At 46.4% G+C, this 20,113-nt stretch overlaps 1 protein-coding gene across 3 annotated transcripts in view; it reads right to left on the reverse strand.

The window, feature by feature from the left end:
* ZNF516 (zinc finger protein 516) overlaps positions 1–14,621 on the reverse strand; it is a 102,870-nt gene extending 88,249 nt beyond the window's left edge. The window contains exon 1 of one of the 3 annotated variants that reach the window (XM_076330096.1): positions 14,514–14,621. The gene's annotated coding sequence lies outside the window, so the exon portion shown is untranslated. Of the gene's footprint in view, positions 1–2,184; positions 2,201–14,372; positions 14,403–14,513 lie in introns of those variants that run through there. The other 2 variants (XM_076330097.1, XM_076330098.1) reach the window with 2 other exon arrangements.
* Between the last annotated feature and the right edge of the window lie 5,492 nt (positions 14,622–20,113).

Here is a 20,113-nt window from a genome sequence, read left to right on the forward strand (position 1 = left end):
TATCTTTGCCGTGGAGGAAAACTGCATAAACAATACTTTACTCCACAGGTGAGCGCTGTACTCATATGAATACACCCATGCTACACGGCATGCCAAACTTTTTCCTCCTTGGTTGTTCTCATCTCTTGTGTGACTTTTCACTGTCATCTTTTCACTACACCCCTCCGTAAAAGATACAAGGAGGACTAACGTACAGATGAACCAGCCCTATTTTTCCAGGTAGCTGGCAGGTTAATTTCTGTGACGACCCAGGTGCACTGGCATTGACCACATTTCCAGGCACTCACAGAGCAATGTGGAACCAGAGCCCCACAGTGCTGTTTTCCTGCAAGCCTGGGGCAGGACTGGACGGCGCCCACGGTCCCTGCACAGAAACCACCCGAGTTTGGAGGATAGCTGAAAGCACTTCCACAGCATCAACACACAGGCAGCCTTCACTACCAGGAAGACTGCTGCCAAGTCTAGTAAAATGCACAGTAAATTCAATTCTAATAACTTATTATTGTGAAGAGGGTTGTGTTAATTAACAGGCATTTATTAGCATTTAATCTGACAGCGGATATGCTTTGAAGAATTTTAATGACCCATTAATGGATCCATACAACCACATGTACACGGAGAAGATAGAATCGGTCCCTGGACTTGATTGTTACTATGTGTTTGTACACATCCCGGAACAACAGCAACAGATCATCACTGCTACTGGGTGCCACCGTATGACAACAGCTGTAATTATACTGTCCTGATAAATCATAATCTTTTGTAAGCCTAAACCGCTGACTTTGTGTCAGATAAAAACAGATGCCCGGCGTGTTCCCACACACCTTTACCTGATCATCATGTTGTGGTTTGACTTAGAGGATGACTGTTAGCAAAAGGAACTGAACACAACCACAGAAGTTTGGAAAAAGGAACTGCTGCATGTCCTCATTTCATCTCCTTTATAATGCTTAAAACATTAAGTTATTACTTCTTTTTAAGAGATAAGAAATATGCCCAGCACATTCTTTGTAGAAGTAATCAGAGTTAAGGTCGTGGCAGCAAAAGTCACGTCTAGAAAATGTGCTTTCAGGACAGATTCAAGAGTATTCACAGAAAAGATGGGGGATGAACAGCAGACTTCCCGAGTGCCTTTTCTTTAATGGCTGGTTTTGCTGACACGCATCTTTCACAAACCTAGCTGGTCCTAACAAATTCTATTCATTCACAGCAATTTCTTTGTTTCCTTTTTTAAGGAAGTTTGCTGCCAGTGCTAAAAATTAATCAGCCTTGGGTGGCTGTCAGCATCCCGCGTGCCATCCTCCCAGCCCTCCTGTGCCAACAGCCTGGTTTCTCGGCATAGCCCCATTCTTCTCACAGGCCCTTTGCAACACTTGGATTGCTCCCATTTTCATCCTGAACACAAACCTGCTCCGCTTCATATTCCTCCTCCAAACCTCCTCCAAAAACTCTCATGCTTAACATGCCACATCCACCCACTCATCCCAAGTCTCCACCACCTACAGGTGTTGAATGTTGACACCAGCTCAAGTTCAGAAGTGGGCAGCAGCCAGGAAAGGGGGACCGCAGAGCAAAGCAGATCCGAGGGACAGAGAGGCAGGAAAAGGGTCTACAGTAAACAGTGACTTGTGCAGCAGGAACCAAGTCTTAAGTCCCTTAAAGTAACTACACAAAAGAAAAATTCAGTTATTTCACGCACATGCAAACACATGTGCTTGGCCAACCTCCTCTCCTCCTTCTGCTTAACATCTCCTCTCCATAACCCCCACCACCACCACCATTATTTGCACTGTAATTTTCTCCAGGACCCCTGGTGATGGAGCAGGACCGCACATGCTAAGCGCCAGGCAAACACCAGGTATCTCCACATCCTGCTCCTACACAGCTCTGCACACTCCCTGTCTCCTCGTGCTGCTGCGGGATGGCAGAGACCATCCAGCAGGCCAAGGCCATGGGAAATAAGTAAGATCTCAGTTAGACCACGTTAACCCACCCCAGACAGCAACATCCAGTGACTCTATACAGTGACACGACGACTGGGGGAGCTGCAGCCACCACCCCAGCCTCACCACTCATGAAGAAAAGCATCACCAAGGGGCAACAATCCTTTTACTACCTTAACACAGATAACCCCAGATTCCTGCCACGGCGATTTCTGATGAAACACAGAACAAAGGCACGCACCTACAGAAACCCAGTGTTCCCAGGTACAGGGGAAACTGGTTCACCACCTTCAGCAGTCTTCCTGGACGCCCGCAGCTCCTCCAAACACCCATCTTCTCCCCTCTTGTTTCTGTATTCTTGTTACATCGTCCTTTCCTTTGAGGCTGTGTTCAGCTCCTCACGCCCTGCCTTTTCCTCTCCTACAGCTTTTGCCGCGGTGGCTGCCCACACCAGCTCTTCACTGCCTCTGCAGAGACTGATGCTGATGCCAGCTGTGAAACGGCTGAGACATCTTTACAAGTCAACCAGCTCATCTTGCCACAACTCCGCTATCCTGAACGCAAGGTGTAACCTTGTGGGTGGAATTACACAAAGAGTAATTCTGTGCATCTGGTCTTCAATAAACTTTGCAGAGCTGCTGTAAGACTCCACAAGAATGAGTTACACTAGTCAAAATCCACCAGACCCTAACAGCATGGAAGTAAAGCAGGGATGACTCTGTGAAGAGCATTTTTATTGCTCCTCCACAAAATTATTTTTCCTATCTTTTTTCCACATTCACATACCCCTATACCTACATAGATACTCTCTTTAAAAGATTCATGAGAAAATTCAAACTGAAAACTTCATTTTGCATATTAGAATGAGAAACTGGGATTTCAGCCCTTCAAATACTGTTCTCTTCTCCAAAGTGTAAAATACACTAAACAAAGCAGAATAAACCGGGTTTGTAAGAACAACAAAAATCTGTTTCATGTCTAGCATCTTCTTAGCTGTCAGACTCACACTTCTGATCATCTTGTCCTTTTTCTTAAATGTTGAAGAGAGTTTAGTTTAAGAGAGAGTGTGTCCTCTCCCATGGGGACAACAGAGGACAGAGACTCTCCTGAGTGATGGGTGGGTCTTTTCCTGTGCAGGGGAAGTACCAACTCTGATAGCAGTGTTCCCGGATCCTACTGAGCCAGCAGGACCACCAAAGGGTCCCTACGTGCTGCAGAGTAACCTGAACTGGTCTACAAAACTACCTGGAACAGAGAGGACTCGAACCAAACTTCAGACAAACTTCTGGATCCTGTCACTGCCCTGGGCTGCTCATCCTTCACCACATCCATTACGCTCTCTCCCCCATCTCCCATCCTCCGGGAGCACAAAACTCACGCACAAAAGAGCCAAGATAAGGGAATAACCATCCATCTTCCTCTCCAGTCTGGTGATACCCAGTCACCAGATGACCCCCGAACACCAGTCTTGGAGCCTGCAGGAGGCTTGGACAAGCTTTTTGCAAGGGGAGAAGAGGACCTAGGCTTTAGAAGGGTAAGGAACTAGCCTGACTTCTTACATCTCAAGGACCCCATTTCCTTCCCTTTCCTCAGCCTGCCAGACCGGCCAGTCCCCAGTGGATTCCTCTTCAGCTAGTATCTTCCATTCCTCTTTCAAACCAGTTCGGCTTCTTAAACTTTTTGTTCTCCCCCTTATTTTCTGTCAGAGCCAAGGAAATGAAAACAGTTACGAGTCTCTCCACCAATCTTCTCCAGTGCTCCAGATCTAGCTAAAAAGTTGCAGAAATCTTCTTCACCTGCCATTTCATTGCATTTCACTTGGCAAGTACTGAAAAGCCAATAAATGTCACTAGGTTATCTCAAGCTGTACACCAGGACAAGGTAGCAAAGGGTGTGAAAGCCACAGCGTCTCCTGAGCTAGATAGCAGAAGATAAGAGCAATATCTAAAGGACTCCATCGTGGCTCTCATCTTTTATGAAGACTCAGAGGGGACGCCCTGATTTGCAATTCTGCGCCTAGCTCAGAGACGAATGCGTGACCTGCAATATAGAGGTGGGAGTTAAAAGATTTTGTTACGCAGGGGTACACATGAAGACACGCTTGCTTGCAGGTTAGAACAGGACACACAGAAGTCATCAGTCTATTGCATAGACTGCACATCATACACATTATCGTGACAAAAAACGCCCTAGGTTCTGCACTGAAACAGTAGGAGGCGTAACAGCAGACAATTCGGCAAGAGGCATTTGAATTTCATGCTTAGTGGCCTGCATGGATTTCACAGATTACCTTACTGCTTTCGCTCCATTTTTCAGACTTTTAACAAGCCAAGCCACCCCTTTACAATACCCAGGCTCCTTAGACATCCACTTCAGAGCACCAAAATCTGGGGGAAAAGGCTGCCCACAGTCTAGAAAACACTTTTGAGCTCCAGACACCCTCCTTTTATGTGCATGAAACTTTGAAGTGAAATACTAGCAGTCCTCACCTTTTGCACTGCTTACTTTTGTGATACAAATACATGGCAACCTATAATCCCTAATCAACCTAGAAAATAAATGACTGATAAACCAATCTGCTTGTAACCCCATTAACAGATTCTGGCTTCAGTATCAACAGGGTAATTTGCTGAGACTATTTTTAATCCTGACTGCTAAACCATTAATCCCATAATTTCCACATAGTATTCCCCCCCCCCTTCTAAATTTAACCAAGGTTACCAACAATTTTGCAACTCATTAAAGAGCAGATAAATAAATAACATTTGCAAATATACACCTCCTGGCACCGGAGAACTGAGAGACTCCGATTACTTGGTTGATCCCGTTAAAGCCACTACTTTCTAATTGGAAGGAGTCATTCAGAAGCAAAACTATATGTCTGGCATGTCACTTGACACCTGGTATGTACCGTTCACGATAAGACAAACTCTCCAATATGCTTGCCACAACAACAAGTAGTGAGTTATTTCACCACACCACTGATAGTCACGGCTCTCTCTACTAAAATCTGTTCAAATTTAATGGGACTGGGGTTATCAACATAAATTGTCATGTTTTCTCAAACTGGCATTAAAACATTCTCCAAGTATCATTGTTAATGTCAATATAAATTATGCATTGAAGATCACAGCATTCATTACAGAGGTAAAATTTATCTGGGGGGAAAGAAAAAAAGAGAGCAAATCTAATTAAAGTTAAGTATTTATAGATTTTGTACGGCTTTTCTCAGTAGTGATGAAAACACTTCTCTAAAAATGGTCTTAACATAAGCATGCACAGAGTCATTAAAAACAGTACCAAGAAAGTATTGTGTTAATCAGCTAAAGGTACAGTTATACACAGGATATTGCGAAGGGGCCAACGTGATAATACACGAGACTGGTAGTTTATCCAAGGATGTATCAATATGCTAGCACAACAATCTGGAATACAGACCCTTGGTTTCATGTAAGCAGCTACACGCAGGAGGAAAAGCTCTATTTAGTGTTGGAAGGGTGGTGTTTCACGTTCCTTTCAACTTCTATAAATTACAACGTCAGCCATTCCTAATTGGTACACATTAGTATTCAAACACCACATTGAAACTAGAAGCTTAGCAGTTTTTCAGTACGCTTATTGACACTTCACACAAACAGGTGAACAACCTTGTTGAAATATTTTTGTATTCCAAGGTTAAAAGAAACGACTTTAAGAGACAGATGGTGAGCAACTGGTACCTCACTGAGGAGTGCCACCGACTTCTGGAAGTTCTCACGCGACGCACCGTATGGGGCTAACTCCTATTTACTGCGCGCCTTGGGACTTCCGAGTGGAGCCCCATCTCCTGAAACCCTGAAGATACGCATAGCTAGGATGGCACGGGGGAAAGCAAGCCTAAAAATACAACTCCCAGGGGCTCCAAATCCAAAGCGAAAATAAGAGACCTTATTTCCCTAATTGCATAGCTTAAGTCAGTCCTTAAGCTGCCTGATTCATGGTTTTATCATACTTGTGGCTGCCAATACTGGTACCAGCTCACCAATACAGGTGCCTCACAGTCTACCGCAAGGGAAGCCAAAATGCGTCCATTAAAATAGACAACTAAGCAACCTCTGTGCAAAGACGGGAGCGGGAGGAGGGGAGAACGTCTTTCCAAGCACATCCTCAACCATCAAAGGAGCAGCTCTAGTTTCAGCCAGCAGAGACCGTAACACCTCGCCCCGCGATCCTTTTACAACACACTGTGTCACTGGCTATTGTTCATAACTCTTCCCGCAAATCATTTCAACATTCAGAGCCCAACTATTTCTTAAGGAAAATTTCAGAAGGGGAAAAAAAAAATTGCCTACTTATGAACCTGGTATCATTATAACAATGAGGCAAAACAGCTAAAGACACAGTTACGTTGCACAATCCTAAATTCATCATTTAGTGTACTACATTTCAGAAAAAGAACATTCTGAAACACTAAAATAAATCAGAGCATAAATGTGACGTTGTCAGGTCATACAGTATGGGTTAAATGCTACCATATGGTGATTGCATACACTTTACCCTTTTAAAAACAAAGAACATGGCTAATTTCTTTCCCAAACCTGTTTTTAAATAAACAAACATGATTATTTTAAAACAAGGCTACAATTGTGACTAAAACACCTCAATTTCCACCAGTCTCCCTCTCCCTCTCTACTGAGAACTAATGCCACTTCACTGATCACCATCTTTTCAAAAAAGGCAAGGAAAAATTACTGTTAAGTCGGCTTTATCCCTGTAATAAGCCAACATGAGCATTTCCATGCAGTGTAAAAATAGTGACAAGCCCACTCACCATTCTTCCTCTATTTTACCTGCCGGAAAAGCAAAGCATGCGTATGTGTGTGCGCAATACGTTAAAACTCACCGACATATGATCCAATTTCCAGCAAACACTCCCAACAGGACCTGCCCGATAGACAGAGCTCTCCTTTTCTCTGCACCCCCCCCCAGTCATGTACTGAAACATACAGTTTCGGTACACTCTCAACCAAAAAGAAAAAAAAAAAAAAAAAAAAAGAGGACCAAAGCAAACATGTATGAAATACACGCAGGGTAGCTGGAGCGGATGCTGTTGGTTTGAAAATTGTCTGTCTAGCCTCTGTGCTAAGTATTTGTTTTTATCACTACACTATAAATGAAACATGTCAGGAGTCTAAAAATAGCTACAAATTGTAATTACATATGCTTTGTAGTTTCTGTTTTACTTTGAAAAGAAGATTAAAAGCTAGATCGTTTTAGAAAGTGGCCTTAAAGATTTGGGGAGCCACAAAACTATTCTACTTTGCAATTTGGAGTACACTGCTGGAAAACATTTCCTTTGGGACATAAATATGACGGCCCCAACACGGAGGAGCAAGCTCCCAACACCATACAGCAAGATGGCAAGAAAGAAAAGGGAGAAGAGCATACAAAGAAAAAAGTAATTTCTTAGAGATTCTAAGAGTGCCCTGATTACGGATGTAATACTATAAGCTTTAATTAGGAGCTAAGTGCTGTGTGCTAAATTCACCCCCACACACAGCCCTGTAAATTCAGAGTCACTCTAGTAAAGTTACGGTGGGTTTACGAGGACTGTACAACAGCAATGCCTGGCCTTTGGCTTCTGTAACAGCCCATAATGAAACATGGATTTCGTTGAACAGGCGTTAAGCTACGCAATATCCTGCTGATACAAATTAAATTCTTTTCCATAAGCAATCGCTTTAATGAAAGGTTAGCAAAAATGGATTTTAAGTAGTCATCAGAACGTAAGTGGTTTCGAATCCAGAGTAAAAACCCTCCGTTCCTCCGCAACGTAAGACTTAGAAAAGTTTAGACCAGTGTCTTCATTAACACGTGACTTTGTCACCGTGTAAACAGCCACTGCCCCAGTGTCCCTGTAACAGGCATTATTCGCAATGTTAGCTCACAATACGGGAGGGGTAAACAAACGCATTATCTTACAGCAGCCCAGTGCTACTGCTATAAAATACCTGCTAGAACTTATTAGGCAATAAATAGTTTGGCAGCAACTTAAGAGATGCACATATTGTCCATCCGCGCACTAATTTAATCTCAGAACATACGCTTAAATGCCCTGAGCCCGTTTGCATAAGCGCTGTTGCCGTAATACAGTTTCAGGAACGCAAGGAGAAACTGCTAACACGAAGTGTGTAACAACGCTGATGGGCCTCTACAGATAACCAAGACATAAACAACATCAAAAAATGAATAACCAACGTTGAGTAATCATCGCATCAAAAAAACAGAGCTCAGTGGCTTCCAATAGCAAAGCAGGTTCAGCAGATCAAGACACGGAACATTTGCTGACTAACAGTTAGGTAATGAAAGTAAACATTTGCAATGAAGTCATCATCCTAATGAAAGCCATGGCAATGTTAACTACCATAATCCACTAGCACGTTTTAACGCGGGCTCACTAACATAATATTTACTAGAATCGCTCCTGCTGGAAAAGGAAAGGAAGTCTCATTTACTTTTAACATAGAAGTGACAATCAAGAAATACTGCTATTTGTTAAGTCTTTCTAACTCCCAAGTACCGTACTGATGACGCCCAGCGAGTTACTGTGCGGTTACAGCGGGTAACTGAAAAACAGAATTTTGCCTTCAGTGACTGAGTCAGAACAGCTTTATCCTAGCACTGAAGTGTATAAACATTTGCAGCATGTAAGATGTCTGCTTTGAAAAAGCAATGTTGCTCCAAGGTTCAAATATTTCTATTGCAGATATCTAATCAAATAAATGTGACTTTTTTTTTTGTTTTTTTGCCATGCAGTGATTAATTATCTGGATTAAGTTTATAGCTATAGAAAAAAAAGAAAGGGGGGAAAAAAAAAAACCACACCACTGTAGGAAGTGTAGGAACATGTAGGAACTGCTGATATTGTTAAGGATTTCAGACTCACAGGCAGAAACTGTAATTCCACCCAGAGACGCCCTCATGCAACTCCCAGTAGTCAATGGGAGTGGCAAGCATGCTTATTAGGGGACAGCACTAGGCTCACAAGCAACAAGTCAATTCATAGGATGGTTGTACACACTCTTACCCAATTGAGGAACATCACACAGCTATGAAAAACAGTAGTAGTCCATTTCCCCTTTCTGTGCAGAAATCTAATGCCCATTCAGGCTTAAAAGGTATGTACCTACAAATTCATACTTGTGTCTCAAAAACTCAAACAGGCACATTTTACTTGTAAAATTTGCAAGCTCAGACAAGTTGCTTCCTGTAAAATGCAATCACTTTGTATTTCAGCTTTCTATTTTGATGACTTAAAAGAAACAATATAGTCAAACCCAGCTTTCCAGTTTGAGTACGCATACACAGACTTCGTCACTGGTCTCACAAAAGCTTATGCATTGGCTCATTTTGCGTACTGTATGTAATCCCAAAGTCCTGGAAGTACTTGGCATGAATTTAAGTCTTCACAGAAGTGAGGTCTTTCAAAGTTGACAGGTTTTGGATCATACTAAATATAGATCCCCCCATTAGGTGGGATCTCAGTGTAAAACTTGCCAGTTAAGATCACAGCTAACTATAGGTAACTCTGTTGCAGTCACCTGCACATAAAGACCTTTAAAAAAAAAAAAAAACCGGAATAAACAGACTGCCCAAAGTTTGCAAGAGTTGGTGACTACATCATTCATCCGATGATACTGTTCCAGGCTGCCCCCTCTGGTACCAGCTACACAAGCACCCCACAGCAAGGTGCGTTTTAAAGGGTACTCATTTTTCAGTCAACTGAAGCCAACGCCCCTGCTTCCAAAGCAGATCTGTAAAGTGTTAAGACATAAACATCTTTCTTTGCTAAAATGAGGGATGGCTGCACTTCCGGACAGTTGAACAGGCAGAGATCCAGAAGGATGGCACAATCGTTTTCACCCCTTCAATGAGCACTTCTGTACTGATAATTGCTATTATTAAGTCTTGGTGACAGCACGATACTATGACCAACTATACAAACATATGATGAACCTAATTTTTAAAGCAAAGACATTAGTAACTGTCACAGGAAAACTTTAATCTACGGAAGTTGAATGTCACTGCTGTTGCTCCATGCCAGCCAGCTATACTGTTACCGAGGTCACTTGCAAATAAGAACAGGTAGCTTTCACCTGAGTAATGTAAACTGTCTTCTTTTCTATGTTGCACAGAGAAGTAGTCGTTCACATTCACGGAGGGACGGTATGCAGCTCTTGATGCATATTGTTTTAGTCGCACACAGCAATTTCGGTCGTGCTGAGCTTAGATAGGAGCCGTGCTAACAAATACCACTCCTCTCTCTAAACATGTTTTGGATACCCTTCTGTCAGATCATTCCTTGAGACAATGTTATTCTCACCAACGTTTAATTTTTCTCTTTTTTTCTTTTGTAAGCATTATCTTTGCTTATTAAACTAACAGTTTAGAGGGGGGTTATAATGCCCTATTGTTCACACAGACCACATCGTACTTATCACTAACTAGATGTCACTTCAACATCACTCAGTTTTATAGGAACTTGAAAACAAATCCCAGGCAAGAATTATTAGAGATACCTGAAAAATATTTTACACCAGGAGCTAGTGAAGGTGCGCACCATGCCAGAAACACAAATCACTTTATTGTACAGAGCTCATTCACGACGACTATGGCAGCTACTCTTGTGAAACTAAAGAGGTCTCCTGGAATAACTGCATCATAACACTAATTACACCACAGGTACTCCTACACAACTTCAGCTTCCCGTTTCACCCGGGGGGAAGGCTCCGAAAACCACCGCGGCCCACCCCTCCTCACCGCCCGGTGGGACAAGATGGGGTGCGCAGAGCGGCGCACGACCAGGCCGGCCAGCCGTGGGCTTGCTATGACAGAGCTGAAGGACACGCTGGCGGGAAACAAAGCAGCAGTGCTCACTGAGAGACGACTCGTCCCGGCCAGCCGCCACGGACAAAACTACAGGAGTGAAACTCCCAAAATACTCCCCGCCTTGATGAAACCTTTGCTCCCATCACCACCACCCCTCCCTGACACTGCTCTCCCCCCAAAACACCCAACACCTCTTGCAATACAGTTATTTTTGGCCTGCTAGCAGCAGACAGCCTGGGGGGCAAAAGCGGGGGGCCTCGCTGGAGGAGCAGGCATGCCACTGCACCCAGCGCCCACTAGCACCCACACCTGTCCGTGGGGCACAGCCCCAGTGCCACACACACACGTGCGTGAGTACACGCATGCACCTGCCTCAACGAAGCACCCCCCTCGCCTCTGCACGCATGCACACACACCCCTGCACCCATGCGATCCCCATCCTGGCGTGCACATGCATACCTGCCCCCCCATCCCCAGCAGGACCTGCAGGCACACACATCTGGCCCACATGCAGCGATGCAACATACCCCATCCCTGGCCCTGCATGCGTGCACACACACCCCCCCCGTCCCGCTTGCAACAACTCCCCTCCGCCCCACGTGCACCTGCCCTGCATGCAATAGCTTGCCCCCCAGCAGGTACATACACACACACCCCCTGGCCCCATCCACACGTCCGCCACGGGGTTGAGGAAGAGATAAAGGGGAAGCAGCTGCAGGTCACTGCCCTCCCTCAGGGTCAGCATCCTCCCGCTTGGTCCCCTCCAGGAGGCGCGGGGCCTTAATGCACCACAGGAAAGCAATGGTCAAAAATCAAGACATGCACACTCTGCAAAACAAAACTCTCAGCTATCAACCCACCCACATGCCACGCACAGGGAGGGGGGCACAAAGGAAATCTGACAGAAGAGCTTGAAAAACAGGCCCCCCCAAAAGCAACCCACATTTTGCCATTCAGCTTCTGCTTAAAATTATGCTTTTCTCTTTTTTTTTTTTTTTTTGGGGGGGGGGGGGGGCGGGCAACCAAATACACGGTTGCCAAGTCGAGTTAATGAAAAACCCTTTGGCTGTTAACTCATTTAGTGCAGCAAGCATGAAATAAAGTCCGTGGCAGGGGGCCAAAGCGCAGCGGCCCTTTGCCGGGCAGACTTCTGGGACCTCTCCCCGACCGCCGAAGAGCCAGCCCAGAGCAGAGCAGCCAGCCCACAATTCTGAAGAGCTGCAGTCTTCCTCTAGAAATCAGTGAATCCGCCTCAAATGAAGAAAAAAAAAAAACAAAAAAAAAAAAGATCTCGATGGCACCGCCAAGCCCGAGGAGATTTTTCGTAAGGGCACTTTTGCATCCACTTCCAAAAAAAGCCCAACCCATCCAACCCCACCACCGAGAGGGAAACTGCGAGGGAATATAAATAACGAGGCTGGGCGGAGGATGCGCACGGCGCCGGGGCAGGGTGAAGGCAGCGGCCCGGCCCGGCCCGGCGGCTCCTCGTCCCACCTCGCCGCGCCCCGACACCCCGGGGTCGAGCCGAGCGGGGCCGGGCGGCGGCGGGGGGCGGGCCGGCGGCCTGGGGCCGCCCCGGCGGGGCGGGGACCGCCAGCGGGCGGGGGCTCGGCGCCGCGTCCGTCCGTCCATCCCCGGTCCCCGGTCGTCCCCCCCCCCCCCCCGCAGCACCCCCCGCGCCCCTCCCCGCCGAGGAAAACTTCTCCGCTCGCAGGGAAAGAGTTCGGCTCCCCGGCCGATGAGACGCTGCCGGCGGCCTGGGTGCGAGCGGGGGGGCGGCGGGGAGCTGGGGGGGGGGGGGGGGGGGGAGGAAGAGGCGAGAGAGTTGCGCCTCTCCCCAAAAAGGGACTTTGCCCTCGCACCGCTCTCCGGCGGTCCCCGAATTACGTATTTTTGTCACAGGTCGGATCCTAACGCAGGTCGGCACAGCGTCTAATTTATGAACTCATCAGCCTAATTTCATTATTTAATCATGCGCCCAGCAATCGTGTTTCCTTAAGAAAGGACTGACCTATTTTTGGCTGGAGATAAACGATCATGTTAACAGATGTTAATCTTGTAATCTGTTTTTCCTGTAAGCACTTCGCATACCCGCGTTTCAGACATTAAAAAAAAAAAAAAAAAAAAATCTTTCCCAAACGACTTGACGTCACGATTCAGTTCTTATTAAAAAAAAAAAAATCTCGCAATGGTTTCAAAGACATTAAATCTTTTTCACTTTATAAATGCTGATTTGTTCTGCCTCAACTCCCACAGGCTTTTATTTGCATTTCAAATTCCACAGGTTACACCAGTCGCCTTTTCAGAAAATGTAAACCAACAATAAGGCAGCAAATGGGGGGGGGGGGGGGGGGAGGGGAACCCTGCATCTGGATTAAATAAAGAGCAGAATTGATGTTTAGAAAGTAGTCCGAGCAAAATTGTATTTGCACGTCCAGTGCCCGAGCGCCTCCGTATCTATAGGGGTAAGGTAAAGGATAAGCTGTGGGCACACACAATGCGCATTCCCCAGAAGATCCCTGTCTGCTGCTGGGAGCTTATTAACGCTCCTAATAAATGGTGCTGACTCCAAACCGACACTTTTCGGCTTAAAACACAGGGTTTGTCTCCAGCAGTTAATTGCAGAGGTTAGCTGGTTTGAGGGGAAAAACAACGGCCGGCTGTCATGCTCCACACGCCTCCCCACACGTACTTGCCTATTTTAACACCCCACCTTGTTCCCTCATAGCAAAGTTTACCCATCCAAACTTTCCTCAACTTGCCCAAGTACTTAAGTCGCATTAGGATCGCGACTAGGCGCTATGCTAATTATCACCGAAGATAGCAGCGGGGGGAGGGAGGGAGGGACGAGGAGGAGGAAAGCTTTTATAGCACAAAATGTCTGGAACTGCATTATTTCTATTCTTCTTTTCTCTCTCTCCCTCTCTCCTTCCCCCCCTCCCCTCGATCCCCCCCCTTTTTTAACAGATACATTAAACTCCCTGCCTCTCCCCCCACCCCACCCGCATCAAATGGGCTATTTTCCTCTTCTGGAAATAATCGCTACGGAGACATTGTCCTTCGAGCCCTTCTCGCTGTCTGTATGTGAATAATTGTTTTCTCCGCCCGCCCACCCCCAACTTCCTTTGATAAACTGTGTACTTCTGTAACGGTGATCACGCAGCTATCGACTCGCAACGGAGCGGAGAGTAGCTAAAAAACGGGGGGGGGGGGACGGACGGGGACGACACACAACCACACATCGGGCATTTCACGGGCACGCTGAATCAGGATTATCGGGGGGGGGGAACCCCACTTAATAATTTAAGTGCCTACTCGGGGCTCGGAGACCCATCACCCACCGTCATTAGCCGAAGCGTTTTACTTTAAAGTGAGGCAATTTGTTCTTTGTTTCTTAATGGATTATATATCGCAGTCCGCCCCCCCCCCGCTCCCGACGGAGTGTACAAAGCCAAAAGGCTCCCAGAGCCCGCAAGCCCCGCAAGCCCCCCCCCCCCGGCACCACCACTGCAGTAAAACCGACCTCCTCCTCCTCCTCCTCGCGAAACAGCGCAAAGTTACCATTTTGGAGCCGCTCCGATGACCGGGGGGACAGTCCCCGTTCCCGGGGGGAGGGGGGGGGGGCGCGAAGTTTTTTTTCCCAGGGGCGCAGCCCGAGGACCCCCGCCCCCCGGGCCAGCCCCCCGCCCCGCCGCCCCTCACCTCCTCCGCTGCCGGCGGCAACGTTTGGGGAAGGGCGCGCCGAGCCACCCGCCGCCCTGAAGGTGAAACCATGCGCCGCATGCGAGCGGCAGCGAGCTGCACATGATCCGCCGAGCGGCTCCACTGGCGCGGGCGGGGGCGGCCCGCCGGCCCCCGCCGCGCCCCGCGCCCGCGCGCCGCCCCCGCCCGCCGCGCCCGCGCGCCGCGCCCGCGCCCGCCGCGCCCCGCCCGCCCCGCCGCCGCCGCCGCCGCCGCCGCCGCCGCCGCCGCGCGTCCCCCGGCGGCCGCAATGGTCTGGCCGGTGCGGAGCCCACACGCCGGCGACTATTGTCTCCGCGGCGCAAAGTTGGGGCGCGGGGTGCCGCCGCCCCGGGGCCCCGCCGCCGCCCGGGCGCTGGGGGGGGGGGAAGACGGGCGCGCCCCCCCTCCGCCGGGCGCCGCGTTGTGCGGGCGCGGAGTCGCGCTTCTGCCCGCCGCCTCCCCCGTTCCCACGTACCTCCGCTGCGAAAGGTGCGGGCTGGAGTTGCCCCAGATGCATTTCTATTAGAAACTTTTTTCTTTTTTTTTTTTTTTTTGGGGGGGGGGCGAATTCCACTGGTAAAATATTTATGGATCTATTGAAATGCGCAGAAACAACAACATTAAAGTCCTCAATCAAGATCAAAGAGGAATACTGTTCAACAGCCACGCTGGGGAAGTTGAAAGACCTCCGAACAAATCAATCTGCCATATGGCTTTAAAAAAAAAAAAAAAAAGCCACAACCAACAAAAACCCACCACCACTCCTGTGTCTGAAAAGTTCGATTCTTGTTTTCCTGCGTGTTTGCAAAGCTCAGTTTAATCACGCCAAATATGCGTGCCATAGGCGAGGGGAGTATGTTTAGTCTATGGCTGGAAAGCCTAATTTAATCTGCTAAAGCTTGGTACTAGACATCAAGGGTGTGGAGGCTTTTTTTTCTCTTTCTTTGTCTCGTAATGTGCGATGACGTAGAATTGACAAGGAGGACTTTTGACGGAGGGTCGGTGTTATCTCGACGCCCCGGGCCACCGCCCCGGACCGGCGAAGCGCCCACCCCGCCGCCCCCCGTCGGGCACCCCGGCTCCGAGCCCCCGCCGGGGCTGCCCCCCGGCCCGGCCCGGCCCTGCCCGGCCCTGCCCGGGCGCACCGGCCCCGCGCCCGCCTCCCTCCAGCTCCGTCTTGCACTTGGGACGCAAACCGCTCCGGCACCGCTGGCAAAGAGAAGAAAACAAAATTGGGGCGGGGGGGAGGCTTCAAATCCTGCCCTTTCCAGTGCTTATGACCAGAACCCTCGGAAGAAAGGAAAGGGGCGGGGGTGGGGGGCAGCGAGCGAGGGGGAAAGTTGGTAATGAAGGATACACGAATCATAAAATGTAAGCTATGTGTGATTAATGATCTGCACTAATTTGAATAGCAGGCGTGTTAAAGGTCATTGACAATTGTTGCTGCTTTCAGCATGAATGCCTGAGTGGGATGTATTTGGGACAATCAAATTTAATTCGAATTCCCAGGGAAAAAAAAAAAAATTATCGGATGTGCATAGCAGCTGGTCAAAATATAGAGAGGGCGCGCTTTAAAAAATGCACGTTGCCTGTCCCTCAAAGGCAGCTTCATTACATTAAGGCAGTGTTTTCAAATGCCTCAATAGTAAATAATGTATCTAGCTGGAATGTCTGGATTTTGTTCCTTATGCATCAGCATCTTTCCTGCACGCTTTTTCAATCGCAGGCCAGATTGTGTTCCCAGTTACTCCAGAACTTGGGGCGTTTTGTGGGAATTCCGAGTTCACTGATGCCGGATTTACCTGCGGGTGGACCGGAGCGGATGTCACCTCTCTGAGCTGGAAGAATTCACCCCAGGCACACGCCTATAACGCAGGAGTGTAGATTCTCTAATCGCAGTTTATATAGCAGTTCAGCATTTCTTTACACAAAGAGTAAGAAATCCATTATAAATCAGCATTCCTGGGCAGTATTTAGAACTACAGTATTAAGCTAATAATTTCCATATGGCGAAAATTGACAAGTCAGAGCAATGAAAGGTGCATGAGACTTCCCAACTCCTCTACGTAAAAATGTGATTTTTACGACCTACTCCTTTTCTCTCATAGTCTGTACAGATTCTCTTCCTTAGGCAGTAAAACATGAGAATACACAACACAGTGCTTGCTCTATTACTTGATAGAGTAATGCTTAACATGCTTAATATTTTCCATATTTGCTTCCATAGGGCCCAGTCTTGCACTCCTTGTTCCCGTAAAAAAACAGGATACTGAGGCTACGGGGGTGAAAGGACTGGAGAACCCATCTCAAGCTCAGAAAGCGAGGGGTGTTCCACCTTAATGGAAAGGCAATTAAAAATTCAGAGGATGCAGAGACTTTAAAAACAATCAAGCGGTATATTAATTTCACGGAAAGTCACTAGCAGAGTTCCTCTGTCCATGTAATTTTAAATAGGAGATTTTCTCACATTTCTTCTGCTGAGTCCAGCACTTCTGGGTTTTAAAAGCAAAACTGGAACAGTATAAGAATTCATAGACTTAAAAGATAATGCAAAATGTATTTGCATAATATCGTCGATGTCCTTAGAAATTTCAGGTAGAGAAGATACTCTTAATTTTCAAATCTTTAGTAACGTACCATTACCGCGGGTGAGTAGTCTGTTTGCAGACACCGTTTACCCGTTTTATCTTTGCCAGAAATCTTCCCGGAGATGCCCTCCCGTTTCAAATTCTTTAAATTACAGTATTTCGTATGAGAATGTCAGCGATATTAATGGCTCAATACGTGTTTTGCTATTTATAGGCTCGCATGTATAATAATTCTGGCTAATGAAATACTTGGAGCAGGAAAACATTTATTTACTTTTGCTATGGTCTAATAAATTATTCGTTCAGCATTTGGGACCAGGCTTCTCAAGTTAAGGAAAATGGCATTTTGATGAAAATCTGTGCGATGACTTGTCTGCATAACTTAGCCTTAGGAATGATTGGTGGAAGTTTAGATAAGGAAAGGTTCCCGAGAAACACCATCGTAGAACAGCAAAGAAAAAAAGGCCGTCTCTCTAAAAGCAAAGCTGAAAGCGTATATAAATACTTCAAGGCAGGCAAACAAGCCAAGTTTGGATTACATTTTATGTATCTATGTGTGTGCGTGTGTGCGTGTGTGTGTGTGTGTAGACGTGTCACACACAGATATATTCAGTGAAATGTAACTAGAGGAGTCGGTTGCTTTAGCTTTCGCTGCATGCTTGCTCAGAGTTACTCAGGTTCTGTGCTGGTGAATATTTTTTGTTGTCACAAATCTAGCTGAAATTTAGAGAATGTATCTAAATAATGCCAATCCAGGATGGCTTGAGGCTCTTGATTTTTTTTTTAAGGAATCTCTCTCTATATCTCAAGGCTCGGACTAGCATTTTCCTTGGTGTCTCCCGTCATATCTGTCTCTCAACAACCCTTTCTAAACACAGCCCTTAGCTTTATAGTTAGTTCTCCGGTTCTGCCAATAAAACAATACGTATCTATTTTAATCTAAACCAGAGATTTTGCTTTCCAAGTGTGCTTGGGTCAGAAAAAAAAGAGCATGCAAAGCCTGACGACAAATAATATTGTATTAGTCTTCTAAATTCTAAACCAGACTTCTTCTTGGTATATTTGGAAATACAAAGAGCATGCGCAGAAGTTACAAACTGGAAGGCGCAGGCGGCTGTAATACCCGTGTACATCTGCAGATCACTGCACAGAAACATTCCCAGTGATGCTTTTTAACAAGAAACTAACATTTCTGACTCCAATTAAAATGGGCCATTCTAACACTGGTGTGCTTTCAGAGTTTATGTGGGTGGCACAAATTTCACTCTGAAGCAAAATGGTTTCAATCACTAACAAGCGCATACTCTTGGATAAAATACATCGACTTCTCATGTGCACCACAAAAATCTTTCTCTCTTCTTTAATCGTGCCTCAGTAGCTGCGCGGCGTCAGGCTGCTTCCACAGCTTGTACTATGAAAACGCACCACGACCCAGCAGAGTTTTGCCCGCCGGTGTACTCTGGGTCTGCATGGAGGTCAAGCTCTTGCGCCCCGTTAATTTAGTCAGGCACAAATCTAGCCAACAGACTGGAAAATAATTTTCCATTCGGAGAGCTGCACTTATTTCGAGATCTGAAGAATCTATTAACATGCAACCACAATAAGCGACTTGGGCATATCTGATGACAAATTGTATGGGGTGTCAGGATGTGGTCATATCCTCCTTACCTTCTACTCATACAAGTTGTCCCCTTGCTATTAATGGAATTGCTTTCATGATAGAAGATGATCAGTGTTTGTCTCCATCATCTTATTTGTGGCATGTAATGAGCTTTTCCTTATGGCAGAAATAATCCAGAGACTTTTCTTGAATAATCAACATTTTTAACTCTAATGTCTTTCATATTTGCCCCTACTGTCAACACAGTTGCTAGGATATAGTCTGATTTTGATTTTTGTGCTTTGATCCTCTCAAACCCACATTTTTTTACATCGCGTTATTCAACATCGCTTTTACAAAGACACGGAGGAAGAGAGCAGAAAAAGTTAATATTGCAAAGTAAGTACAGCCTCAGTGTACATGGTTATTTTAGGTTCCTGCTAAATGCTGTATATAGTACCAACTTTTCCAGCCCTGGCAGTCAGATTTTCTCACCCATATGTAATTTTATAAACTACATCACGGCTTCACAGCAGGTAGGGAGCCCACAAACCTGTTCTTAATTTCAGCTTAACTGAAAGAATCTCGGCAGCAGCTGGTTTCAGAATAGCTGATACAGACTTCCACAGATGTGGCCCATAATAGGTTCAGAAATAAAAAAGAACTAGGCCACAACGTAGAATTAATTTAAAGGAAGACAAATTCAGTAAGGATACCACTTTTAAGAATTTTTTTTTTTTGAGTGGGAGATCTTTGGGAGGTCATATTTCCGTGGCCTGGGTTTTTTCATGCTGTCCACCGCTTGTAATACTGCAGTACACCGATTTTCTGGCAGGCTGGACCTGGCTCTTAGCGGGCTGTGCTCTCTCGAAGCAAAGAAATGGGCTATTTCTGAGTTTGTGTCGCCTCCCCTCCCCTCCCCCTCGCCCTTCTTATGTTCCTCCAAGCATAACTGATAGTACTGGAGTGCTTGTGCGCTTTTCTAACTGGACCAGACAAAGAGGTACAATAGCTAAAAATGACCTCTGATGAGACAGCAAATGCGCCACTCGATGCAACTGGGGAAACTGGTTGCTAGCCCTAAACCAACACGGTAGTTGGTGATGCTTCACAAACTTGAAATAAAGGAATACGGAAAAAATAGTTTCACAAATGTTCATTTCTGGAGGTTAGTAAGGGGAAGGCTTAGAACCATTTCTGTAACAGCATGGCAAACGCATCGATGTGCTATCATCTTCTGCTGAGTAAATAATACCTCAAAAGTAAAAGTGGAACAAAACAGTCACTTGTTCTCGCTAACAAAATTTCCCTTGACATTCTGTGCAGTGGTCTAAGTGTTTGAATAATCTTGGTTTATATGGTCTTTCAGCTCAGGCATGCAGGGAAAAAGG

This window comes from Aptenodytes patagonicus, chromosome 2, assembly GCF_965638725.1.
Source record: "Aptenodytes patagonicus chromosome 2, bAptPat1.pri.cur, whole genome shotgun sequence".
Classification (NCBI taxonomy): Eukaryota; Metazoa; Chordata; class Aves; order Sphenisciformes; family Spheniscidae; genus Aptenodytes; species Aptenodytes patagonicus.